Genomic DNA, 7,798 nt, shown 5'->3' with positions numbered 1-7,798 from the left:
TAGGAGTGGAATGGCTGGATCATATGGTAGGTGTATGTTTAGCTTTTAAAGAAATGGCCAAATTTCCACTTTAAGAAATGGTCCAAACTTCCAAAATAGTTACATCATTTTATATTCCCAAAATGCAGTATATACAAATTCCAATTGTTCCACATCCTTGCCAACAATTTGTTTGATCAGCCTTTTTAATTTTAGCCATTCTGTGACTAGGGTATACAGTGATATCTCATTGTACTTCTACTTTGCATTTCCCTGATGACTAATGATGTTAAAGCATCTTCTCATGTGTCTATTTTGTCATCAATATATCTTCTTCGGTGAAGTGTCTGTTTAAATTTGATGCCCAATTTTAAAAAATTGGGTTCCCTCCTTACTGACTTGTAAGAGTTCTTTATATATCCTAATTAGAAGTCCTTTATCAAATATATGCTTTGCAAATACTTTCTCCCAGTCTATGGCTTGCCTTTTTACTTTATTATGTTTTGAAAAGAAGTTTTAATTTTGATAAAGTAAAACTTATTTTTTCCCTTTTAAGATTTATGCTTTTTGTGCCATGTTTAAGAAATCTTTGCCAAATCCAAAGTAACTGAGTTTTTTTCTTATATTCTAGTCTGTTTTATAATTTAGAAAATTTAATTGATTTTCCTGTCTCTTCAACTGTAAAATGAAGGTGTTAATAACACCTACCTCATAGGATTGCTATGAGGATTAAAATTAATACCTTTAAGGTACTTAGAACAGGGTTTGTTCTAATGGTCAATAAATATTATACATTATTAGAGGGCAGGATCAATTCTTCACAGTATAAATCTACAAATGATTGAAGGACAAGTGTCCAAACATTAAGAATCATAAATAGTTTAATTTAGCTCCTAAGTAGCTTAATTTAGTTTAAGCTACTGTAAGTAGTTTAAACCTGAGCTTAAATCCTTGCTCTGCTGCTTACGGGCTATGTAACTTTGAGCAAACTACTTAAACAAGAGCAGTGCCAGGAAGGTGACCTAGTATAGTACGCGGCACACAACAGAAGCTTAAGGGACAGCAATAGTATCACCAGCATTTGTTCATAGTAATCGCTGCCATTTATGAGGGCTTACCTTTTGGGACACTGTGCTAATTACTTTCCATACAGTCTTTTATGCTTCTTAACCTAGCTAGGTGAGTATAATCGGCCCCATCTCATGGTAAAGTAACAAGATTACCTTTGTGCAGCTATGACCAGGGGGAGGTTGGAGGCCTAATAAGGAGTGGCTTGGACTTCAACCCTTGCCCAAACCCGGGATTTACAGTGCGGCCTTTGTCACCAGCTGGGCCCTCGACAGCTGCTGGGGAGATGGCGCCAGGAGAGGCGGCAGCCGGCCAGGGGCCAAGGCCACCTCACAGAGCCGCGCCTCAGCCTGCCAGGCGAGGCTTCTCCCGCCGCCTCTCGGGCACGGCCCACTCCTGGGCCGCCCCCTCCCCTCTCAGACGGCTTCCGGGGCTCGGGTGTCGAAGGTCCTCAGACAAAGCGGCGCGAGAGCGCGGGAGAGCGGGAGCGCGGGAGCGCAGGACTGCCGTGAGAGGTTGGGCACCGTTTCCAGGCAACACGCTGGGGGCAGGGCTTCTGCGTCACTGAGGTGCGACCCGGTCGCAGGCCGAGCCAGCGTCGCCGCCGCCTGCGGGTCTGAGCTGCGGGCTGAGGCGGAGCTGCTGCCGCCGGAAGCGCGATGCCTTGAACCTGGGGTGAGCTGCGCGGGGCTGTCCTTTCGCCGTTTCCCTTCCTTGTTACTCCAAGACCCTAGGGCTGGGAGGAGAAACACCGGCCAGTCCTCAGCTGCTGAGAGGCGCTTCATTGGGGAAAAGGCCTGGCCCCGCCACCCTTCCTAGGCCTCGGCTTAGGGCTCGGCGCTGGCTTGGGAGGCCTTTCCGTGGACGCTATGTCCCCAACCCGACAGTTTCCAGTGACCGGGGCTGCAGATGGCCTGTCCCGCAGGAGGGGTGATTCTGTGGAACCAGGAGAGAGTTTGTCCTCCTTGAGCCGGGAACCGCTTTTGAATATTGCCGCCGGCGCAGTCAGTGGGCCAGCGGACGTAGCTGTTGGTTAAAAGTGCAGGTGCGCTTGAGGAGGGGCAGAGGCGGCTAGGACGGCCAGAGGGTGGCGGGTGTGCATAGCAAACACACCGATGCTGGACACCCCAGATTAGAAACCCTTGCCTCAGGCGATAGCTCAGAAATGGCCAGGTCGGTCTGCTTAGCCGGCCCTCCATTGCTAAATTAATTACCTTACACTGCCCGTCTTCCCAAAGGGCTTACCTGGTCCAACCAGCTACCCTGGCCCCGTCGGAGACAAAAGGTTACCTTGCTAATACTTGTAGTAACTATTCCTGGAAAGGAAGCCTTCTGTGTTAGCTTTTGCAGTGATTTATTCTTTTGTGTGTATTGTGTTACAAAATGTGGATTTACTGCTGTTATTCAAATTTATCCCTAGCCCTTTTATTAAATTTCAGTCTATGTTCATATTCCAACTCCGTCCTATTTCATGTTGACAAATGACTTAGTTCTTCGCTCTGGTGGATTTATAAAGCTGCCTTAACACTTACTATGGTTTGTAAGTCTTAGATCTTCTGCATAAAGTTATTCTTTTCCAGCTCTCCTCTGCCCATTCTTGCTATAAAATAAGTTCCATCCATTCAGAATTTCATCTGGGCTATGAGGTACCGTGGATCAACGATCCTAAATCAGTAACCTCTATACTGAAGAAAAAAAAAAAAGTGATGCTTTCTGAATTAAGAACTCAAAAGTAGTATGGGTTTTTCTCCTTTCCTTTGATTCTGCCTGACTGCAGTTTCTAAGTAGTTTCCTCCAGAATATGATGGTACGTTTCCAAAATGTGTTGTCATTTGGTGTAAGTGAACTGTGTAGCCTGATCCTTCTTACTTCATGTCTAAACACTTAATATACTTCCCTTCCCCTTCTCGCAGAATGGCAGGGAAGGTCCAGAGAGAGTTCTTACAAGTATAGTTGGTGTGTTTCTCTAAATATGAAATGTATTTAGTAAACACAGCAGTGCTATCAGAAATCCATACTCTTAATCTCAAGTACTCTCTTTTTGTAGTTTTTCTTTCTATAATTCTTTTTTTCTAATTAAGATCTTTGAACGCAGAACAAGTATTCCAGCTCTATAGTAACTGGTCTAATTGTTTCCTTAGAATCTGTTAATAGTTGCTATTAATTTCTTGTCTTGCAGAACAGCTGATATCTGCTTACAGATCTAGGGTTTGATTAAGCAGTGAGTAATAAAATAAATAATACCCTTAAGGATCTAGTTTTTAGAACTTAGTTTTTACCACTGATGTTAAAGCTGACTTAACAATGAAAGTAGTTGATGATTATTTCAATTATAAATATCATTTTTGTAAGTAAAGAAGTCGATACAAAAATTCATGGAGAACAGGTTTCAGAGAGGTTTTCTAAATACTACAGTACTTGTCACCTAGTCATTTTACTGTACTTTCAGGCTCCTTAACATTGCTTTAATCCTTTTATGAATGGATATGGTTTAAACATTCATGGAAGTTTTTTGCGTTGTTTTGTTTTTTGTTTTGCCAGTTATCCATGATGTGATTTTTATATCTTTGTAATGAATATTTGAACTACAACAATTCATTTGTTAGAAAAAGAAGTGATCAAGTGTATGTTACCACCCACTAGAGAATGTGGCATTTTTGGAATCCTTGACATCCTTATGAGTTTCAAAATAACATTTGTTCTTTATTTAGAAAATCCTTCAATCCTGGTTTTTTGAAAGCACATTACAGGCATACCTTGGAGATATTGCAGGTTCAGTAACAGACCACCAGAGTAAAGTGAATATTGCAGTAAAGCGAGTCAAATGAATTTTTTGGTTTCCCAGTGCATGTAAAAGTTATGTTTACACTATACTGTAGTCTATTTAAAGTGTGCAACAGCATTATGTCTTAAAAAAAACAACGTATATACCTTAATTTAAAAAACACTATATTGCTAAAAAATGCTAACCATCATCTGAGCTTCCAGCAAGTCGTAATTTTTTTTTTTGCTGGTGGAAGGTCTTGCCTCAGTGTTGATGGCTGTTGATTGATCAGGGTGGTGGTTGAAGCTTGGGGTGGCTATGACAATTTCTTAAACTAAGACAGTAATTAAGTTTGCCTCATCAATCAACTCTTGCTTTCATGAATGATTTCTCTCTAGCATGTAACGTTATCAAAATTGGAGTCAATTTTCAAATTGACTTGTCAAATCCTGCCACTGCTTTACCAACTAAGTTTATATAATATTCTGAATCCTTTGTTTTCATTTAAAGTCTTCACCACATCTTCACCAGAAATAGATTCTATCTCAAGAAACCACTTTCTTTGCTCATCCATAAGAAGCAGCTCCTCATCCATTGACGTTTTGTCATGAGATTGCAGCAATTCATTCACATCTTCAGACTCTACTTCTAATTCTCCTTCTATTGCTCTTTCCACCACATCTGCAGTTATCTCCTCCAGTAAAGTCTTATACCCCTCAAAGTCATCCATGAGGGTTAGAATCAGCTTCTTGCAAACTTCTGTTCACATTGATATTTTCACTTCTTCCCAGGAATTATGAATGTTCTTAATGGCATCTGGAATGGTGAGTCATTTCCAGAAGGTTTTCATTTGACTTTGCCCCAGATCCATCAGAGGAATTGCTATCTGTGGTAGCTATAGCCTCACAAAATGTTAACGAATAAGACTTGAAATTACTCCTTGATCCATGGGCTACAGAATGGATGTTGTGTCAGCAGGCATGAAAACAATATTAATCTCACTGTACATCTCCATCAGAGCTCTTGGGTGACCAGGTGCCTTGTCAATGAGCAGTAATAATTTGAAAGGAATCCTTTTTTCTGAGCAGTACGTCTCTACAGTGGGCTTAAAATATTTAGTAAGCCATATTGTAAACAGTTGTGCTACCATCCAGACTTTATTGTTCCATTTTTAGAGCATAGGCAGAGTAGATTGAGCATAATTCTTAAGGGCCCTCAGATGATCGGAATGGTAAATGAGCATTGGCTTCAATTTAAAGTCACCAACTACAGGGGCGCCTGGGTGGCTCAGTCGTTAAGCGTATGCCTTCAGCTCAGGTCATGATCCCAGGATTCTGGGATTGAGCCCCGAATCGGGCTCCCTGCTGAGTGGGAAGTCTGCTTCTCCCTTTCCCACTCCCCCTGCTTGTGTTCCCTCTCTCGCTGTCTCTGTCAAATAAATAAATAAAATCTAAAAAATAAATAAAGTAAATAAAGTCACCAACTGCAGGGGCACCTGGGTGGCTCAGTCAGTTAAGCATCTGCCTTCAGCTCAGATCATGATACCAGGGTCCTGGGATTGAGCTTCTCCCTGTCCCTCCGCCAACTGCCCCTGCTTGCACTCTCTCTCTCTCTCTCTCAAAAAAATAAATCTTAAAAAAAAAAAAAAGTCACCAACTGCATTAGTCCCTAGTAAGAGAACCAACCTGTCCTTTGAAGCTTTGAAGCCGGGCATTGACTTCTTTCTAGCTATGAAAGTCCTAGAGGACATCTTCTTCCAACAGAAGACTGTTTGATCTACACTGAAAGTCTGTTGTTTAGTGTAGCCACCTTCATGACTTACCTGAGCTAGATCTTCTGGATAACTTGCTGCAGCTTCTATATCAGCACTTGCTGCTTTACCTTGCATTTGAATGTTACAGAGATGACTTCTTTCTTTAAACCTCATGAACCAACCTCTGCTTGCTTCAAACTTTTCTTCTGCAGCTTCCTCACCACACTCAGCCTTCATAGAATGGGAAGGTGGTTAGGACTATGCTCTGGATTAGGCTCTGGCTTAAGGGAATGGTGGCTGGTTCGATCCTCTATCTAGACCACTAAAACTTTCTCCATATCAGCAATGAAGCTGTTTCACTTTCTTATCATTTGTGTTTTCCCTGGAGTAGCACTTTTAATTTCTTTCAAGAATGTTTCTTTTGCCTTCACAACTTGGTTAACTGGTGCAAGAGGCCTAGCTTTTGGCCTGTTTCAGCTTTCGACATGCCTTTATTAAGCTTAATCAGTTCTAGCTTTTGACTTAAAGTGAGACGAGTGACTCTTCCTTTCACTTAAACACTTAGAGGCTGTTGTAGGGTTATTAATTCGCCTAATTTCAATACTGTTGTGTCTCAGGGAATGGGGAGGCTAATGGAGAAGGAGAGAGATCAGGGGAACAGCTAGTCCGTGGAGCAGTCAGAATATACACAACATTTATCAGTTAAGTTTGCTATCTTATATGGGTGCAGTTCATGGCACCCTAAAACAATTACAATAGTAACCTCAAAGATCACTGATCACAGATTACCATAACAAATATAATAATAATGAAAAAGTTTGAAATATTGCAAGAATTACTAAAATGTTACAAGAAATGAAGTGAGCAAATGCTTTTGGAAAAATGACACCAATAGACTTGCTCCATGCAGGTTGCCACAAACTTTCAATTTGGGGTTGGGGTGGAAAGGCAATATTTGTGAAGCACAGTAAAGCCACGTGCAATAAAACAAGGTGTGCCTTTATATCCTGCCAGAAAGGACTAAATTATAGGTGGCATAGTATATGAGAGCTGCTAGTTCTTTGAAATCTTTTTACGGGAGATTTATCTTTTGCTCAATCTATGCCAGTAGTTTGCAAATTATATTCCTATGCTATACTACTATTCCATTATCTAGAGGTAATTATTTTGATAATATCAAATAATGAATATTTCTCAATTTATGTACAAGTTAATTTAGTGATACATTTTTACAATTTTATCTTTTCTTTCATGTATTTTTAAAATTTGTTTCTCTCCAAGTGATTACTAGATGAACAAATTAGCAAGAGTGAAAAGAATACTAAATGAACAATAATAAACCCTGTCAACAATATTTACTGTATCTGTTCATAAACATTTATTGTATGCTTATGTATCTACCAGAAGAGAGAACACAGCTTCTATCCTCAGGAAGCTCACAGAGCAGGATGGTCAAGTGACCTAACTGATGATATGTGCTATTTTATAAAAGAATGTGCAGAGTCACCGAAGAGGGACACTGAAAAACCAGTGGCGGGTGACTAGAGGGTGGCCACAATAGACTGTTTTTGTGAACATGCACCCTTGGTTTTGGTTTTATAATGCATATAGATCACAGAGCTATATTTTTATGCTAGTGATGGGTATTAATATTTATCATTATCATTATTTTGTGGTATTCAGAATGAACTGTAAATTCCAGACCCTATCCACTGAATCAAGTTGAGAACCACTGCCCAGTCTCTTTTAGTGTCTAAATAGTGTCGCCTTTTATTTATTTTTTTCAAGATTTTATTTATTTATTTATTTGCCAAGGAGAGAGAGGGAGAGCACAAGCAGGGGGGAAGCAGCAGGCAGAGGCAGAAGCAGACTCCCCTGCTGAGCAAGGAGCCCGATGTTGGGACTCGATCCCAGGACCCCGGGATCATGACCTGAGCCGAAGGCAGACACTTAACTGACTGAGCCACCCTAGTGTCGCCTTTTAATCAGAGGAGTTAGTGATTAGGTTTCCCAGATACCACGTGCAATTACCAGATAAAAAGTTAATATGCTGCCTCAAATTATAAACCTTATTCAAAGTTAGGGCATCAGATCAAAACAATGCAGAAACAAAAGGGACCATTTTCTAACTCAATAAATAAGTGACCTCGGCTTCTTTTTAAATATCTGTTTGGAAGGGGCGCCTGGGTGGCTCAGTCGTTAAGCGTCTGCCTTCGGCTCGGGTCATGATCCCA

General features: G+C 40.9%; 1 protein-coding gene across 3 annotated transcripts in view; it reads left to right on the top strand.

The window, feature by feature from the left end:
* Positions 1–1,489: 1,489 nt before the first annotated feature.
* RNF141 (ring finger protein 141) overlaps positions 1,490–7,798 on the top strand; it is a 38,789-nt gene continuing 32,480 nt past the window's right edge. Inside the window, exon 1 of one of the 3 annotated variants that reach the window (XM_027578338.2) lies at positions 1,490–1,722. The gene's annotated coding sequence lies outside the window, so the exon portion shown is untranslated. The remainder of the gene's footprint in view (positions 1,723–7,798) is intronic. The other 2 variants (XM_027578336.2, XM_027578337.2) reach the window with 2 other exon arrangements.

This window comes from Zalophus californianus, chromosome 11, assembly GCF_009762305.2.
Source record: "Zalophus californianus isolate mZalCal1 chromosome 11, mZalCal1.pri.v2, whole genome shotgun sequence".
Classification (NCBI taxonomy): Eukaryota; Metazoa; Chordata; class Mammalia; order Carnivora; family Otariidae; genus Zalophus; species Zalophus californianus.
This window is presented reverse-complemented; position numbering and strand designations above follow the sequence as displayed.